The sequence below is a fragment of the Macaca thibetana genome, chromosome 9, assembly GCF_024542745.1.
Source record: "Macaca thibetana thibetana isolate TM-01 chromosome 9, ASM2454274v1, whole genome shotgun sequence".
In the NCBI taxonomy this organism is placed as follows: Eukaryota; Metazoa; Chordata; class Mammalia; order Primates; family Cercopithecidae; genus Macaca; species Macaca thibetana.
Genome location: NC_065586.1, coordinates 46,896,250 through 46,914,695, shown reverse-complemented (window position 1 = coordinate 46,914,695; position 18,446 = coordinate 46,896,250). Strand labels below are relative to the sequence as shown.

The 18,446-nt window shown below is 40.7% G+C and overlaps 2 protein-coding genes and 1 pseudogene across 25 annotated transcripts in view; 2 read left to right on the top strand and 1 right to left on the bottom strand.

Annotated features, from left to right (window-relative positions):
- SNCG (synuclein gamma) overlaps positions 1-18,446 on the top strand; it is a 389,209-nt gene that overhangs the window by 273,996 nt on the left and 96,767 nt on the right. The gene's annotated exons all lie outside the window — the stretch shown is intronic.
- BMPR1A (bone morphogenetic protein receptor type 1A) overlaps positions 1-18,446 on the top strand; it is a 164,579-nt gene that overhangs the window by 85,656 nt on the left and 60,477 nt on the right. The window contains exon 1 of one of the 9 annotated variants that reach the window (XM_050803870.1): positions 688-1,085. The exons of the other annotated variants lie outside the window; for them this stretch is intronic. The gene's annotated coding sequence lies outside the window, so the exon portion shown is untranslated. Of the gene's footprint in view, positions 1-687; positions 1,086-18,446 lie in introns of those variants that run through there. 9 annotated transcript variants of the gene reach the window in all.
- Positions 10,612-11,472, bottom strand: LOC126962244 (putative RNA polymerase II subunit B1 CTD phosphatase RPAP2; annotated as a pseudogene).

Sequence of the window (18,446 nt, the reverse complement as noted above, 5' to 3'; positions counted from 1 at the left end):
CTCTTAATTTGCTTATATGCAACAAGTTTTTTTTCACATTCTTTTTCCAGCTTAACATATTCAAAGGGAGATTTTATGAAAAAAGCAAAGTATTACGTCTTTTACAAAAGCAGTTTTTAAGGAAATAAACAGTATTCTGTTCATAGTTCTATCTTTTTTGCTATCATGTTAAATGCTATGTAAGATTCAGTAAAATTTAAGAATGTTTAAAGTATTTCTACAGGTATAATTCTGATACCATTACCAAAGGATGGTATCTCGTTTTAATAGAAGTACTGCTTGAGGAATGGGGACCTGTGAAAAATTCATTAAGTAGAATTCGATGGTTCCATATTAACAGATAAGCATTATTATGGTACTGTCCATTAGAGAAATATTGTGTAATAAGGCAGTAAGTTACTTAATTATAGAAAACTGGCTTTTAAAATGCATTTATTAAAATTTTTACCAACTCTTAATTTATGACTGATTTAGAACTTAGCCATATTTAGAAACAGTCTCTCTCTATTGAAAATAGTCACTAATTGTTTTATAATTATGCATGTGTAAAACTGGAAGCCATTACATTATTGAGGAAGGAAGGCATTTGTGTTTTGTTTTTTTGTTTTGTTTTTTAAGTCAGGCTTTGTGTTGAACTATTATCTTTTTTTTTTTTTTTTTTTTTTTTGATACGGAGTTTCGCTCTTGTTGCCCAGGCTGGGGTGCAATGGCATGATCTTGGCTCACTGCAACTGCTGTCTCCCGGGTTCAAGTGATTCTCCTGCCTCAGCCTCCCGAGTAGCTGGGATTACAGGCACCCGCCACCACGCTCGACCAATTTTGTATTTTTACTAGAGACGGGGTTTCGCCATGTTAGCCAGGCTGGTCTTGAACACCTGACCTCAGGTGATCTGCCTACCTTGGCCTCACAAAGTGAGCCACCACGCCCGACGCAGCATACTCTGTTTAAAAGCACAGCAGTGTAGCCAGAGGACTTCAGTTTGAATCTTGACTTTACCACTTAGTTTGTGTTCCCTTGAAAGAAGAGCCCGAGAAAAAGACTTACCGGCTGATAGGTTATTTGGGAGATGAACCAAAAAGCAGAGGTGAGAGAACGGGAAAAGTGAGACAGAGAAGGGAGTGAAGTTTCATTAAGTGGGTGATCCAGTTCCCACTGTGGGCAACTGGGCTTCAGCCCTGTGGGTATCTTCTGAATGTTCCTCACTGTTGTCCCACCAAAGGGACATGCATGTACCAACTTTCACCTGTTGTTATTTGAAGGTTGCTCTGTGAGCTTTAACTCGGGCAGGTCTGTGCTTGCACCTCCATGCTGTTGAGCAGTCTCCCTTAGGTTTGCAAAGTCTCCAAGGAACAAAACAGCAGTGCCTCCACTCCCACTTGAGTCAGACGCTGTGCGTGTCACATAGAACTGCCCACCAGAGCCACAGTGTGGAGAGGGGTGAGCTGCAGAGCACCATGAGGGTCTCTGTGGTCTGCCCCTTTTACCAGTGAGATTCCCTCATGCCCCATTAGATCTGCTCTGTCACTGACCCTGCAGAGTGGTGACTGATTATAATCACTAAAAGAAATATCTAAAACAAGAGGGTTAAAATCTCCACCACTGCAGCTGGTCCTGAGCTCTTATTTCCATCCTTGACATTCACATGAGAATGCTCTAAGGGCCCTCAGTTGTGCTGGCAGTAGGGTGTTCTCTGGGCAGGGAAGGCAAGCCCGCATCTGGAGTGTTGCTTCTGCACCCTCCTTGTTAGTTGGCATTTGGCAGTGGCAGTAGTTAGGTCACCTGTCATAAGAAGGAGCCCATGCTGTTGGGCCTATGTAGAGCCTTCCTCTCTGTCACTCCACAGGCTCCATTGACAGGCCTGGTACTCCTGCCTTGGGAAGAAGCTGGCTGACAGCACTGACGAGCCATCCTGTCTGTCCTTGGGGTGTAGTTGAATGCCTCTTCCGTGGGAGGTGCCTTGTGTTGGGCATTCATATAAGATAAAGATTGGCACTCTGTATTCCCTTCCTTCGGGCTGTCAGCGTGCCTCTTCTCCAGGCTTCTGGTCTCTTATTTCCTTTTTGGCCCCTTTTAATACAAAAATCAGCCGGGCATGGTAGTGCACACCTGTAATCCCAGCTACTCGGGAGGCTGAGGTAGGAGAATGTCATGAACCTGGGAGGTGGAGGTTGCAGTGAGCCGAGATTGTGCCACTGCACTTCAGCCTGGGTGACAAAGCAAAAAAAAAAAAAATTAGCCACACATCCACTTGCTTCTGTAGAGAAACCTAGAACTCCTGGTCTCAGAAATGTCATCCAGGCCTCGCTTTCAGGCTTTTGGGTTATTCTGCAACTCCAGAAAAAGAGGCTGTTTAGTCCCACTCTCTTCCATTCAGACTTCCTTCTCTTAAGTTTAATTTTTTCTTAATTTAAGTTTAGTGAATTTACTTCTGGTTTACTTATTTGATTCTTCTCCAGTTTGGGTGCTTTAATTTTACTTATTTATTTATTTATTTAGAGGTGGAGTCTCACTCTGTCTCTCTGCTGATTTTTGTATTTTTAGTAGAGATGGGGTTTCACAATGTTGTCCAGGCTGGTCTCGAACTCCTGACCTCAAGTGATCTGCCTGCCTTGGCCTCCAAGGTGCTGGGATTATAGACATGAGCCGCTGCGCCTGGCCCATTTTGGGTGCTTTTAGATGCAGACGGTGGTTTGTGAATTTGCAGCTCCATATGATATAGTGGGGAGAGCATGCCACAACGTTTTCAGTAGCATCTCCTCATACTCTGTTACTACATTTCAATTCCTAACTATCTTCCAGCCTAATAATTTCTCTCTTGCACTACTGTCTGATAGTTTCAACTGTGAAAGGTAATTTCCAGTCTTGGTGTCACAGATACTCCAGTTTAACCTCTGATTATATCTTATGTATTCTTCCTTCCTTCCTTTTCTTTCTCCTTTCCCTGCTCTGTCTTTTATAGGGCAGGGGATAGAGAACATCTCATTGCCCCTTTTGTTTTTCTTTTTCCTCATTGCTGCTTTTTAAAATGATTATTTTATTTTTATAAGATTATATATTGGCCAAGCACGGCGGCTCATGCCTGTGATGCCAACACTCTGGGAGGCTAAGGTGGGAGAATTGCTTGAGGCCAGGAGTTCAAGACCCCATCTCTATTTAAAAATAGTCACATACGGGCTGGGCGCGGTGGCTCAAGCCTGTAATCCCAGCACTTTGGGAGGCCGAGACGGGCGGATCACGAGGTCAGGAGATCAAGACCATCCTGGCTAACACGGTGAAACCCCGTCTCTACTAAAAAATACAAAAAACTAGCCGGGTGTGGTGGCGGGCGCCTGTAGTCCCAGCTACTGGGGAGGCTGAGGCAGGAGAATGGCGTGAACCCGGGAGGCGGAGCTTGCAGTGAGCCGAGATCCGGCCACTGCACTCCAGCCTGGGCGACAGAGCAAGACTCCGTCTCAAAAAAAAAAAAAAAAAAAAAAAAAAAAAAGTCACATACACACATGTGTATATGTATGTGTGTAAAAAGATTATGTAAGCAGCCTATTAATAAGTTCCTGTATAAAATTTTAAACGCTATGCACCAAAGTCTTTCAGTCCCTCTTCCCCACCCTTCACCCCATTGCCCTCCTCACCACCCTCCTTCACCTCGATCCCACTGCCATCTTGGGGCCCTCTGTTTCTTAGGTTATTGGTCTGTGTATTACATTCTCTGTTGAGTTAATTTTGGTATTAATACCTTTCTAGAAAGTCATACCTTTTTTTTTTTTTGAGATAAGAGTCTCCATCTGTTGCCCAAGTTGGAGTACAGTGGTGCCATCTTGGCTCACTGCAACCTCTACCTCCTGGGTTCAAGCAATTCTGCCTCAGCCTCCCGAGTAGCTGGGACTACAGGTGCCTGCCACCACGCCTGGCTAAATTTTTGTAGTTATAGTAGAGACGGGGTTTCATCATGTCGGTCAGGCTGGTCTCAAACTCCCGACCTCAATGATCCACCTGCCTTGACCTCCCAAAGTGCTGGGATTACAGGTGTGAGCCACCACGCCCAATCCATACATTCTTAATTTTCAGATTTATTCTTATAAAATTATGCCTAATGAGAATATCCGTCTCATAAAGTTAGTGTGAAGATTAAAGAATTTAACATATGAAGTATGTAGAACAGTGCCTGGCCTATAGAGCTCTAAGTGTTAACTATTATTTAATACTATTATACTTGAATATTTATAATTATTTTTGGTAGGCCTCCTTGTACTTCATATTATTCGTTTCTTCTTTATTTTTGTGCTTAGACTTCCTAGGGATATTGACCTTTCTAGATATATTTCGTGGGTCTTTTCAAAGAGGCAGCATTTTAGTTTTATAAATTAACTCCACTTTTTTGTTACATATTTAATAATTTTTGCTTTTAACATACTACCTTTTCTTCCTGCCTTTGGTACCCATTCTAGTCTTCCATCTCGGTTACACATAATATTCTTCTATTTTTAAACATTTTTCTGTTGTTTCTGAGGGTTTAGGAACAGTAGGAACACATTTGTTTATTTTCTCAGCCTTAGTTACAGCTGCTTGTATGTTTTCAAAAGCTTCTTGCACCTCTGTCTCCTGATGGTCTGTAATCTTTCCAGCAACCCAGGATTTAAATTTGGGAACCACCTGTGATAACTGCATCTCTACTTTCTATCAGATCTAGAAGTTGCTAAATTCCGTCAGCTCCACCTCTATAATAGTTTTCTTCCACTTCTCTATTCTCATTGCCTCTTGTTGGGATGGTTACTTCTCATGTGAACTACTGAAATTACCCTTTGGCTTATCTACCTCACCCTGTCCCTTTCATCCCATGTAATGCTTCAAGAGTGATTTTTCTAAACCATGGTGCACTCACTTCTTTGCTCTGAAACCTCCAGCGATTTCTCCTTGTCTGTTGAGTTAAGTTCAGGCTACTTTACACTAGCATTTGAAAATCTTATGAATTAATTCCTGCCTACACTTAATCATTCTTTATTCCTTTGTTCTTTAGGAAAAAATCGTAATTGGTAAGATAAACCAAATATAAAACTAGATAGTGATGCTGTTTTTCAGTCTTACTGATCTCACTCTATTCCTTATCTTTACCATGCTTTTCTGACTTTGTGCTTTTGCCTCTGGATTTCCCAGTCTGGAATGCCTCTCTCACATCCTAGTATGTTGAAATCTTTCCATTATTCAAGTGTGAGCTTAGATGCCAACACTTTGATGAAGGCTTATCTGATCCCATTGCCTGGAATTAATCTTCTTTTCCCATGTCTTTGGATTTGAACTGTGGCTTCTGTGCTCTGTTACTAGTCATACCATTTTTGATAGTCTACCAGTAACTTCTGTGCCTTAGATCCACATTTACACTGGCTTGTCAGGATTGATCAGTGAATCAGATAGGTAGTAAGTATAAGCTTCTAGAACTGCACTATCCAATATGGTTGTCATTAGCCACATGTATTTTGGCTACCAAGTAGCCACATGTGGTTAGTGTCCACTTTATTGAATAACATAGAGACTTTCATGATTGCAGAAAGTTATTTTGAGCAGCATCTAGAACAATGCCTGGCAAATAATAGACACCAGGGAATGTTGCTCCTATGTATCACATCCTCATAGTAAGTAATATTAGTTTATATCAGTAAATATTAGTTTAACTTTCCTTTCCTCATCTGAATTTTATTAGTTTACCTGTGCCATTTAAAAAGTAATAGTTTGGCCGGGCGCGGTGGCTCAAGCCTGTAATCCCAGCACTTTGGGAGGCCGAGATGGGCGGATCACGAGGTCAGGAGATCGAGACCATCCTGGCTAACACGGTGAAACCCCGTCTCTACTAAGAAATACAAAAAATAGCCGGGCGAGGTGGCAGCGCCTGTAGTCCCAGCTACTCGGGAGGCTGAGGCCGGAGAATGGTGTGAACCCGGGAGGCGGAGCTTGCAGTGAGCTGAGATCCGGCCACTGCACTCCAGCCTGGGCTACAGAGCGAGACTCCGTCTCAAAAAAAAAAAAAAAAAAAAAAAAAAAAAGTAATAGTTTATCTTTATGGCAGCTAATGCAGTGCATGAACAATAAATATATGTTGGGTGAGTAAGTAAATACTACGAAGCACCCAGAAAGCATCTTGCTCTCTTTTGGGGTGGGGAGAGTAGGGGAGAGGAAGTTAAAAAAAATTCATTACTCAGGCCGGGTGCAGTGGCTCATGCCTGTAATCCCAGCACTTTGGGAGGCCGAGACGGGTGGATCACTTGAGGTCAGGAGTTTGAGACCAGCCTGGCTAACATGGTGAAACCCTGTCTCTACTAAAAATACAAAAATTAGCCAGGCATAGTAGTGCATACCAGTAATTCCAGCTCCTTGGGAGGCTGAGGCAGGAGAATGGCTTGAACCTGGGAAGCAGAGGTTGCAGTGAGCTCCGCACCCAGTGCTCAGCGCCACTGCACTCCAGCCTGGGTGACAGAGCAAGACTCCATTTCAGAAAAAAAAAAGTTAATTACTCAATTAGTGAATATTTCCAGGAAGCTTAAATTAAACAGGGTAGACTAAGCAGCTAAATAAAGGTGGTCTTATCTAGTGCTTTTCAAATTTATTGTACGTGCATGTCACCTGGGGGTCTTGTTAAAAGATTCTGATTCAGCACGTCTGGGATTCTGCATTTCTAGCCAGCTTGCAAGCTAGCCAGCTCCACCCAGTGAGGGTGTAATTCATTAGGTTGTCTACTTACACCCATTTTAACATTTCCTAGTCTTTAGAACTAGTCCTTTAATTTAGCTCACAGTTTTGTTGTTGTTGTTGTTGTTGTTTTGAGACAGGGTCTTGCTCTGTTGCCCAGGCTGGAGTGCAGTGGCAGATCATGGCTCACCACAGCCTTGAACTCCTGGGCTCAAATGATCCTCCTACCTCAGCCTGCCAAAGTGCTGAGATGGATTGCAGGCATGAGCCACCACACCTGGCCCAAAGTTCTCCTTTTTGAGGTCATAATTTTTAAAGACAGCCCTTATATGTTCAGGAAAAGTTTTTGCATAAAAAGTTCTTTTTCATGTTTTTTGCATAAGGTAGGTGCATTGTTTAGTACCAATATGAGAAAGACTTAATTGTGAATACAGCTTTATATTATTAGATTTCTTATGTGATAATATAAAAAAACAGTAAACTTAGTGCTTGACTATTCATGATAGTTGAAAGTTTTAAGCTAATTCAAAGTATGAAACAAACCAGAAATATTTTGGAAAGAGAGGTTTTAAGTATATTAAGGTCCTCCATTTTATGATGTGAATCTAAATTTCTGTTCTCTGATGTCTAGAAATCACAAAAGGATGGTGATTTTGGGAACAAAGTTCTTGAGCTAGCACTGTCAGTAGTAACTGGCTGTTACTGTAAGATCTAGAGATACATTTTTAGATGCCAGTATACTTATAAAGAACTGTTAAGAGTGCATTATGTAGTTTTATGGTTGGTTTAATTCCCCAAGTATATTGCCCTTAGCAAGATATTACTATTTTTTATTGCTTAAATTTATTTATTGAACATTTTTATTCCTTTGCTTAGAAATGTGCTAGACAGTGGCAATTACATTGCAGCAAGATAAGTGAAAAAATCAGCTGACTAAGCTTTATAAGAGGAGGAATCATGTCTGTTTTATTTACCGTTGGATAGTCAGTACATGGCACATAACCAAGTCATCATTAAGTCATTTTTGAGTGAACATTGCTCAAGATCTGCGAAGCAGCTGTGGTGTGTGCTGGGTGTACTAGAAGTTGAACGGGACTCCTCACGCAGCCTGATGAGTTGGGATCGAGGATTGCATACACAAGGGAACTCACAGATCAAGTCCTAAAGAGAACACTGTAGTTACTCTGGCAAAGAACAACGAGGACACAAAGGCTGCGCAGAGGAATGGAAGCCCGGAAGGAATGCCTGTGAAGGGAGAGCGGCTGCACTGACTTTGGTAGAGTTGGAGCATCGTAAGGGTATAGAGGAGAGGGGAGGACAGTAGTAGAGACCTCAGCAGATGTCATATCACAAAAAGTCTTATGTTACTAATTTTAGGCTATGAAATGAGGATATTTTTTAGGTTTTTAAGCAGAGAGAATGGCAAGGTCATTTGGTTTTACAAGTTAGTCTGGGCTAGGCATGATGACAGATGCCTGTACTGGGCAAGCTGAGGAGGGAGGATGGCTTGAGCCCAGGAGTTGGAAGCTGCAATAAGCAGTGATCACATCACTGCAGTCCAGCCTGGGCAACAGAGCAAGACCTTGTCTTTAAAAAAGAAAAGTCTGAAATACCTCTTACAACTCTTTAAAAAAAAAAAAAAAGTTCTTTCAAGCACATATGGAGTGTTTTATGAAAGTGACCGTTTACTGGGCTATACAGCAAGTTCTTATACATTTCAAATAAAATCAACCATATTTTCTGGCAAGAAAGCGTGGATGTTGGAAATGAATAACAAACTATACACGTTTGGAAATTTAAAAACACACCGGTAAATCTCACAGATTAAATATAAAATAATCAATTTAGTGAACACCTTGAACAAAATAATAGAGAAAATAACAGCCTGAGCAACATAGTGAGATCCCGCCTCTACCAAAAAAAATAAAAATTAGCCCGGCACTGTGGTGTCCCCCTGTAGCCCCTACTCAGAAAGCTGAGGTGGGAGGATTGCTTGAGCTTGGAAAGTTGAGGCTGCAGTGAGCCATGATCACACCATTACTCTCCAACCTAGGCTACAGAGCACAAGACCTTATTTAAAAAAAAAAAAGAAACTTAGGACATACTAAAGCTTGTGTGAAACCCTGAAGCCTTAAATATTCATATTTTAAAAGAAGATTTGAATACTAATAAGCTAATCTAAGTTAGGGAAAGAACAAGGCAGTAAATTCAAGTGAAGTCAAATAGATGATACAGATAAAAGCTAACACTTCTAGAGTTCTTACTCTATTCCAAGCACTGTTCCATGTTCTTCACAAAGATTATCTCATTTAATCTTCCCAAAGCCATATGAGGGGGGTATTGTTATTATGTGCACTTTACAGATGAGGAAACTTAGGCACAAAGAGAAACTTATCCAAGCTTCTATATAATAAGTGTGATAGAATTGGTGTTTGAAATGATGAATTTTTTTTTGAAGATACATTGAAGAGGATTAACAAAGCTGAAAGTTGTTTTTTATGAAAAGGCTAATAAACTATTTGAAAGATTGATCAAGAAAAAATATAAAGTACAAATAATACTGAGGATGTAAAAGGAAGATACAGAAGAAAGTCTTAAAAATAAAATCTTGAATCACTTTATACCAATAAATTTTACAATTTAAATGTCAATTTTCTAGAAAATTATAACAACAAAAATTGACTTAGAGTAAATAGAAAACTTGGATATTTCTATAACTGTTAGAGAAACTGGATTTGTAATTAAAAGAGCCACCCACTTTCATACACTTAGAGATAAACCTTGGGCCCAGATGATCTTTTTTTCTTTTTCTCTCTTTTTTTTTTTTTTTTAAGGAAAAAAAGCCACTTCAGAGACTTCATTTATTATATGAAGAATTAGGGAAAACTTGGTCCCACCATTTTAGGCTATTTTTACAGTAGAAAAAATATTGCACATTTATGAAAGTTTACTAGGGGCAAATTTCAACTTACCTGTAAAATAGTAATGCCAGCCGTGGAGATGGCACTGTAAACCAAAAGGCAGAATGACTAAAGAAACTACTTGAAAATTTAACAATTATCTCTTCAGTATCCTTCCTGCTCCAAGATTTGCTGTGGTCAGTTTTCCAAATGTTAACAACCTGGAAAAAAAGCTCATTGTGTTTAAGACGTATCCCTTCTGAGTCTTGTGATTTGGTGGTTTCTTTATCCAAAACATATCATCCTCTATAAAACTCCCTGATCTTCAGATTTAACTTTTCAGTTTCTTTTTCCAAGTTCTCGTCAGTGGTTTAATGGCTGTATCTGAGCCCCTAAAAGGTAAAGACTCATCCAAACTGTTGAGACTCCTTCCAGGCAGGGGGAATGAGACTATCTGGGTCTGAGATTATGTCATTAAGTCATTAAGTTCTTTTTTTTTTTTTTTTTTTTTGGGAGACAGAGTCTCGCTCTGTCACCCAGGCTGGAGTGCAGTGGTGTGACCTCCACTCATTGCAACCTCCGCCTCTTGGATTCAAGCAATTCTTCTGCCTCAGCCTCCCAAGTAGCTGGGATTATAGGCACCTGCCACCACACCCAGCTAATTATTATATTTTTAGTACAGACAGGGTTTCACCATGTTGGCCAGGCTGGTCTGGAACTCCTGACATCAGGTGATCCGCCTGTCTTGGCCTCCCAGAGTGCTGGCATTACAGGCATGAGCCACTACACCCGGTGTCACTAAGTTCTTTAACCAGAGAGGCTTCGGGTTTCAGACACACAGAAGCATAATTCTGACCATACAAAAACCTCAAAGTTTCTTGTGTCTTCCACCCAAAGTCTCCTTCAAAACTTTAAGTTTCTCTGCCACTTCAGGACACACCTGCACTAGAGACTGACCTAGAAACTTGGTTTGATTTGGCAAATTTTCTGTTAAAGTGCCTGCACTTTTCTTATTAATAACTTAATAACTCCTTAAGTTATTAATAACGTATTAACTCCGCACTTAATAACTCCTACTAGAGTTATTTCTGACCTACTGTATTTACTTTCAGAATTTTCTGAAGCTTTAATCTTTCAGGCAAAGTACTATTTGAAGAACTCTTGAGTATTTACTTTCTGTAAAGGAAGTTCACATGTAGCAGCTTTCTCCTGAGTATCTAATTTGCAATAGCCTAACTGCTCAGTGACATCCACTACTGTCTGTTGTTTGTGTTTGGCATTAGCTTTGAGATCAGCTTTCTTTTTCATTATGCTTTTTTGTGCAGCTGTGGTCTAATACTTGTTGAATTTGGTCCGTTTCCTGGTAGAATGGAGGAAACAAAGTCTGCTCATTATCACTGCTGCTGTCATTATGAGTGCTAGAAGAACTAGATTCATATTGCTTTTCAAAGTGGCTAGGATTGTCTGTATCTGATGTTTTAATGGCTTTACTGCATAACTGTACTTCTTTTCCAGAATGGCCACTTTGCCGTTCCTTTAATAGTTGAAAATCAGGATGCCTCTCCCCATACTGGAGTTTTGGGAATTTGTGCTTCAAAAAACTCAGATGCTTAATAACAAAAATTGCTGCAAAAAGACTTTCTTTCAGTAATATCATAGACTTTATTGGTTTTGAAATTTTATATTTAATTCCCAGCTTCTTGTGACATAAAGGATAACCACAGAGTTTGACAAATAGAACGTTCATTCACTACATCGTTGTAGTGAGCAAGTGTAGTGAACTTCCTCTTTTAGAAACATCTTCTTGTTTCAAAGTACTTGTCTGTTTAGTACCTGTGGCATTTCGAGAATGGTGGGAGCCCTGGCCTTGCGTAGCCCAGCACAGTCAGCCATAGGGGAGAGTAGTCTGCGGGTCGGGACCAGCTCCAGAGTCTCTCCCCGAGGCCCCATCTCCCTACCTGGCCCAGATTATCTTAAGGGTGAATTCTTTTCAGCTATCCAGGTCGTAGGTATGTCCACATTTACACATGCTGTTCCAGAGAATAGCAAATTAAGGAAAGTTCCTCAGTTTATTGTGACTAGCATAACCTTGATACCAAAACCAAGCGTGGCTAATATGAAATAAATTATTGGCCAATCTTGCTTATGTAAAATCTAACAAGATAGAAGCAAAACAAGTGCAGTAGTATGTTTAAATATTTTATATGTATATATCTCATGTCTACAATGCTGACTGTAATACAGTTCTGAGACTCCACAGTCTGCCTGAGACTCCACAGGTTTAAGGGCGCAGTTCCCAACGAGACTGCCCTTGCTGCAAGTACCAGTTAAAAGTTTGGTGGTCCCCAGACCACCTGTGCTTCCAATGAACTGGCTGAAAATCTGGGGGTTCCCATGAATCCCCTCAAGTTTGATAATTTATAAAGTGACTGACTGAACTTGGGAAAGCGGTATACTTAAGTTACACTTTAATTATGAAGAATACAGATCAGGACCAGCCAAATGAGATACAGGGAACTGGGAGGGTTCCTAACAAGGAGCTTCTGTGCTCTCTTCTCCTGGAATCATGGTGTGTCACCCTCTTGACACATCAGTATGCTCACCAATCAGGAATCCTACCTGAGCCATGGTGTATGGAGATTTTATATGTAGGTGTAATGGAATAATTTGCCATGTGATTGAACTCAAACCTTCAGTGTTCTCTCCTTTCTTCCTTAGAGGCTTAGCTGGCTCAAACGCCATCCTTCTACACATGGTGGCCTTTCTGGTGAGCAGACCCCTTTCTGAGTCATCTTGTTAGCATAATCTCAGGAATGATCCGTGAGGCTCGTGGATAACAAAGGCACTCCTCCTACCAAGGAAATTCCATGAATTAAGAGGTTCTCTCCCAAGAACTAGGGTCAAAGACTGAATACATTATTTATTATACAATAATGACAAATTGAAATTATCTCAGGAATCCAAGAATAGCATGTTAATTATCATTGCTTCATAACAGTTTATCCAAAAACTTAATGACGTGAAACCTTAACTTACAAGAATTCAGGAGTAGCCTAGCTGGATGTGGTTCTAATCTTTATGTCTCACAAGGTTGCAGTCAGGAAGTCAGCCGGGGCTACAGTCATCTGAAAGCCTGACTCAGGGAGAATACACTTCCAAGGTGGCACACTCACATGGCGTTTGGCAGGAGGCCTCAGTTCTTCACCCCATGGGCCTTCTCATAGGCTCCTTGAGTGTCCTCACACTGTGACAGCTGGCTTTCTCCAGAACTAGTGATCCAGAAAAAGCAAGGAGAAAGCTGCAGTGCCTTTTAAGGACCTAGTCATTACTTTTTCTTTTCTTTTCTTTTCTTTTTTTAATTAAATTGAGATGAGTTAAATTGAGATGGGGTCTTGCTATGCTGACCAGGCTGGTCTCAAACTCTTGGTCTCAAGCAGTCCTCCTGCCTATTCCTCCCAAAGTGCTGTTACTACAGGCAGGAGCCTGTAGTATTTCTTTATCCTGTTTGTTAGAAGGAAGTCACTCAGTTTAACCCATACTCAAAGGAATTAGTTTCCACCTCTTAAAAAGAAGAGTATGAAAGAATTTGTGGACATGTTTATAAACTACCACAGGCTGGGCGCAGTGGCTCAAGCCTGTAATCCCAGCGCTTTGGGAGGCCGAGACAGGTGAATCACGAGGTCAGGAGATCGAGACCATCCTCGCTAACATGGTGAAACCCCGTCTCTACTAAAAAGACAAAAAACTAGCCGGGCGAGGTTGCGTGCGCCTGTAGTCCCAGCTACTTGGGAGGCCAAGGCAGGAGAATGGTGTAAACCTGGGAGGCGGAGCTTGCAGTGAGCTGAGATCCGGCCACTGCACTCCAGCCTGGGCGACAGAGCGAGACTCTGTCTCAGAAAAAAAGAAAAAAAAAAAAGAAAAACCACCACCGATGGTTTATTCAAGAAAGTTCTTAATATGAATTAGTATTAATTTATTAATTCATTTGTACATTGAAGGAGAAAAACTCTGTGATCATATCACTAGATGAAGCAAAAGCACTTGATGAAATTTAACTCTATGATGAAACCTCTCAGCAAACTAAGAAGGGAACTTCCTTAATGTGATAAAGACTTTCATTAAATTTATAATTTAGGAACAGTTGACATACCTAATATTTAGGCTTTCTGTACCTAATATGATTTATCTTTCTATTTGTTAAACGTATTCTTTTGTTCTTCATTATTTTAAAATTGTGCTTATATCAGTGTTTTACATTTGGAATTGCAAAATGATATAATGAAACATGAAGACTGGAAGTCCTCGCTAGAGCAATTAGGCAAGAGAAAGAAATAAAGGGCATCTAAATTGGAAAGGAGGAAGTCGAATCGCCACGCTCATATATGTAGAAGACCCTAAAAGCTTCACCATAAAACTCTTAGAACTGATAAATGAATTTAGTAAGGTTGCAGAATACAAAATCAATATACAAAAATTAGTAGTGTTTCTATACATCAATAATGAACTAGCAGAAAAAGAAGAGAGTAATCCATATACAAAAGCTACCAAAAAATGAAATACATTTGACCAAGGAGTTGAAAAATCTCTACAAGGAAAACCATAAAACACTGATGAAGGAAATTGAAGCAGGCACAAAAAATGGAAAGACATCCATTTTCAAGAATTTGAAGAATTAATACTGTGAAAATGACCATACTACGAAGAACAAGCTATAGATTCAATGCAGTCCCTATCAAAATACCAGTGACAGTCTTCACAGAAATAGAAAAAACAATCCTAAAATTAATATGGGACCACAAAGGACTGCAAATGCCAAAGCAGTTCTGAGCCAAAAGGACAAAGCTAGAGGCATCACACTACCAGACTTCAAGATATACTGCAAAGCTCTAGTAATCAAACAGCATGGTACTAGCATAAAACCAGACAATAGACCAATTGAACAGAATAGAGAACCTAGAAATAAATCCATATATTTATAGCCAGCTGGCAAAGGTGCCAAGAGCATGCTTTGGGAAAAAGACAGTCTTCAATAAATGGTGCTGGGAAAACTGGATATACATATGCAGAGTGAAACTGCACCCCTGTCTTCCACCATATACAAAAATAAGCTCTAAATGGATTAAAGACTTAAATGTAAGACAAAGGCACCAAAGACAAAGTGAATCATCTATTTTCTTTTATTATTATTTTTTTAAATATAGAGATGGGGTCTTGCTACGTTGCTCAGGCTGGTCTCAAACTCCTGGGCTCAAGTGATCCTCCTGCCTTGGCCTCTCAGAGTGCTGGGGTTACAGGTGTGAGCCACCAGTGCCCAGCTAAATACTGTATTTTCAGCCCATGTTTGCTTGCATTATGAAGACATTGTTATACTTATTGAAAAGAAGAGGCCGGGAGCGGTGGCTCATGCCTGTAATCCCAGCACTTTGGGAGGCCGAGGCAGGTGGATCACCTGAGGTCAGGAGTTCGAGACCAGCCTGGCCAACCCCATCTCTACTAAAAATATAAAAATTAACCAGACTTGCTGGCATGCGCCTGTAGTCATAGCTACTTGGGAGGCTGAGGCAGGAAAATATCTTGAACCCAGGAGGCGGAGGTTGAGATGAGCCAAGATTGCACCACTGCACTCCAGCCTGGACGACAGAGTGAGACTCATCTCAAAAAAACAAACAAACAAAAGAATTTGCTTATAAGTTGACCCATGTGGTTCCAACCTGTATTGTTCAAAAAAACCAAAACCGCTGTTAGACCTAGAATCCCACTTCTGCAAATCTAACCTACAGTTTTATCTGCCCAAACAACAACAAAAGCATCTCTTCAAGTTTATTTATTGCTGCATTGCTTATACTAAATTGGAAATAATCTAAAATATCCCTCAACATGGTTGTGCACCGTGGTGTGCACCTGTAGTTGGGACTACTTGGGAGACTGAGGCAGTGCAATCTGATTGCACCTGTGAATAGCTCCTGCACTCCAGCCTAGACCAGCATGGCAAGACCTCATCTCTAAGAAGAAAATGTTCATCAACAAGAGAATGGCCAAATATGGCCATAAGGTATTCACAGGATAAAACACTAGATAACAATGAAAATGAATTAAGAAGAACTACAAGTATCCATCATGGAAATACTTCACAGTGTTATGTGAACAAAATTAAAGCATTATACATATAAAAACAGTGAAGTTTTTATATATCTATTGAAAGTTGAACAATATGTAAGGCAATGCTGTTATGTCACTTACAATCCTTTCTTTGAAATGAAAGGCAAGTTGATGTGTGTTTAAACTAGAAATTCCAGGAAAAAATCAGAAAGGTACCTGGGCTTAAAGAAAGATGCTAAATGGGGCCGGGCGCCATGGCTCACGCCTGTAATTCCAACACTTTGGGAGGCTGAGGCTGGTGGATCACCTGAGATCAAGAGTTCGAAACCAGCCTGGCCAACATGGTGAAACCCTGTCACTACTAAAAATACAAAAATAAGCCAAATGTGGTGGCATGCACCTGTAGTCCCAGCTACTTAGGAGGCTGAGGCAGGAGAATTGCTTGAATCTGGGAGGCAGAGATTGCAGTGAGCCGAGATTGTGCCATTGCACTACAGCCTAGGCAACAGAGTGAGACTCCATATCCAAAAAAAAAAAGATGCTAAAAGGAAAGCAAGGGCAAGTAAATGTCAAATCCATCTCATGCCATAGAACTACTTTTTTTTTTTTTTTTTTTTTTTTTTGAGGCGGAGTCTTGCTCTGTCGCCCAGGCTGGAGTGCAATGGCACCATCTCAGCTCACTGCAAGCTCCGCCTCCTGGATTCATGCCATTCTCCTGCCTCAGCCTCCCGAGTAGCTGGGACTACAGGTGCCTGCCACCTCGCCCGGCTAATTTTTTGTATTTTTAGTAGAGACGGGGTTTCACTATGTTAGCCAGGATTCTCGATCTCCTGACCTCATGATCTGCCTGCCTCAGCCTCCCAGCATGCTGGGATTACAGGCATGAGCCACTACACCCAGCCTAGAACTTCTTACAACATCCTAAACCAGTATGTTTCAACCTGAAAAGATGTTCTAATGCAGAATAAAGAAAATGAAGTACAGATATTTCGTTCCCAAGGAGGGAAACTCTTCCTAGGTTCCCAAGTTCATGAACTTCACGTGCATATAGCAGGAATCTGTCATCTTGAGGGAGTTCTTTCTTAAACCTACGGGTTTGTAAGATTTTAGTTTTCTATGCTATCCTTTTTTGGTCATGCTTGTCAAGGAAGAATTGTTAAAATCTATTTTAATACCTTCTGCCCTTATTCAGGGCAGTTAGAGACTTAAATTTTACATACACATACTACCTTTGAACCTTCAGTGTGGTGTTTACATACTGAAAGTTTGCAGTTGAATTTAGATCATGCTTTGAAGTTCCCTTTGTCAGACCACATTGTTTGTACCAAAGAAAGACTGCATTTTCTTTTTGTCTGTAATTATTTCCATAATTATTTAACTTGGTATAACATGTGGTACTGTAAAAGCATAACCCAAGCCATTGTTTGCCTTAAGCAACATTTTAGATTTGGGGACGTGGTGTTTACTTTTACAAGCCTTTCTTAAGCCCTTTTAATTTATATCTCAAACTTGACGATATCCATGAAAACAGTGGAAACTTTCTCTTCTCCGGATCTTGACACAAGTCAGGGATGGAAGTGAGCAAAAGGAAGTGGTGTGGTTTTTATATTATTTCAATTGTGTTGAGATAAGGAAATGGGATAGTTTATCCACTGTACTGCTCTTTTGGGAAAGTCTAGTTTGTATATAAAAGTAAAAGGAATTGGCATAACATTTTAATTCCTTCTGCTCTATTCAGTCATTCTCTCAACAAATACTTATTTAGTATCGACTATGTGCTAAGCACTGTTCTGGGTGCTAAAAATATAAAGTGAGTGAAACAGACTAACCCTCCTGGCCTCATGGAGCATATATTCTGGAGCAGGTGGCAGGCAATAAAATACAGAGTAAATTATATCAAATTATATAGCATGACAAATGCTAAAGAGAAAGAAACAGCCAGAAAGAAGAGGAGTGCTAGGTGTGGGGGGGATGAGTTCTGGATAGATTTTGCAGGTAGAACCAGTGGATTTGATGACGGATAGGAAATGGAATGCGAGAAGGAAAGAGGAATTTGTCAAGAATGACTTGAGATTTTAGGCCTGGTTATATCTATGTAGTGATATTCTAAAAATAAAAATAAAAAAAGATTTTAGACCTGGGACTTTTAAGATTTTACACCAAGTAAAGAGGCTGTTAACGGAGGTGGGAAAGACGTAGGATCTAGCAAATTTGGGAGTTAAGAGGCAAGGAAAGATAAGTGACAAATTGTATAGTTGCTGGTAACATTGTTAAGTCAATTTTTATACTATTTGAGCTGAATTTTTTTTTTTTCCTTTGAGACAGAGTCTCGCTTTGTTGCCCAGGCTGGAATGCAGTGGCACAATCTCAGCTTACTGCAACCTCCACCTCCCAGGTTCAAGCAATTCTCCTGCCTTGGCCTCAGGTAGCTGGGATTACAGGCACCCACCACCATGCCCAGCTAATTTCTGTATTTTTAGTGGAGATGGGGTTTCACCGTGTTGGCCAGGCTGGTCTCGAACTCCATGCTTCAAGTGATCTGCCTGCCTCAGCTTCCCAAAGTGCTGGGATTACAGGCGAGAGCCACTGTGCAGGCCCGAGTTGTCTTAAAAATAGCCCTTATAGAGGCCGGGCGCGGTGGCTCAAGCCTGTAATCCCAGCACTTTGGGAGGCCGAGACGGGTGGATCACGAGGTCAGGAGATCGAGACCATCCTGGCGAACACCGTGAAACCCCGTCTTTACTAAAAAATACAAAAAACTAGCCGGG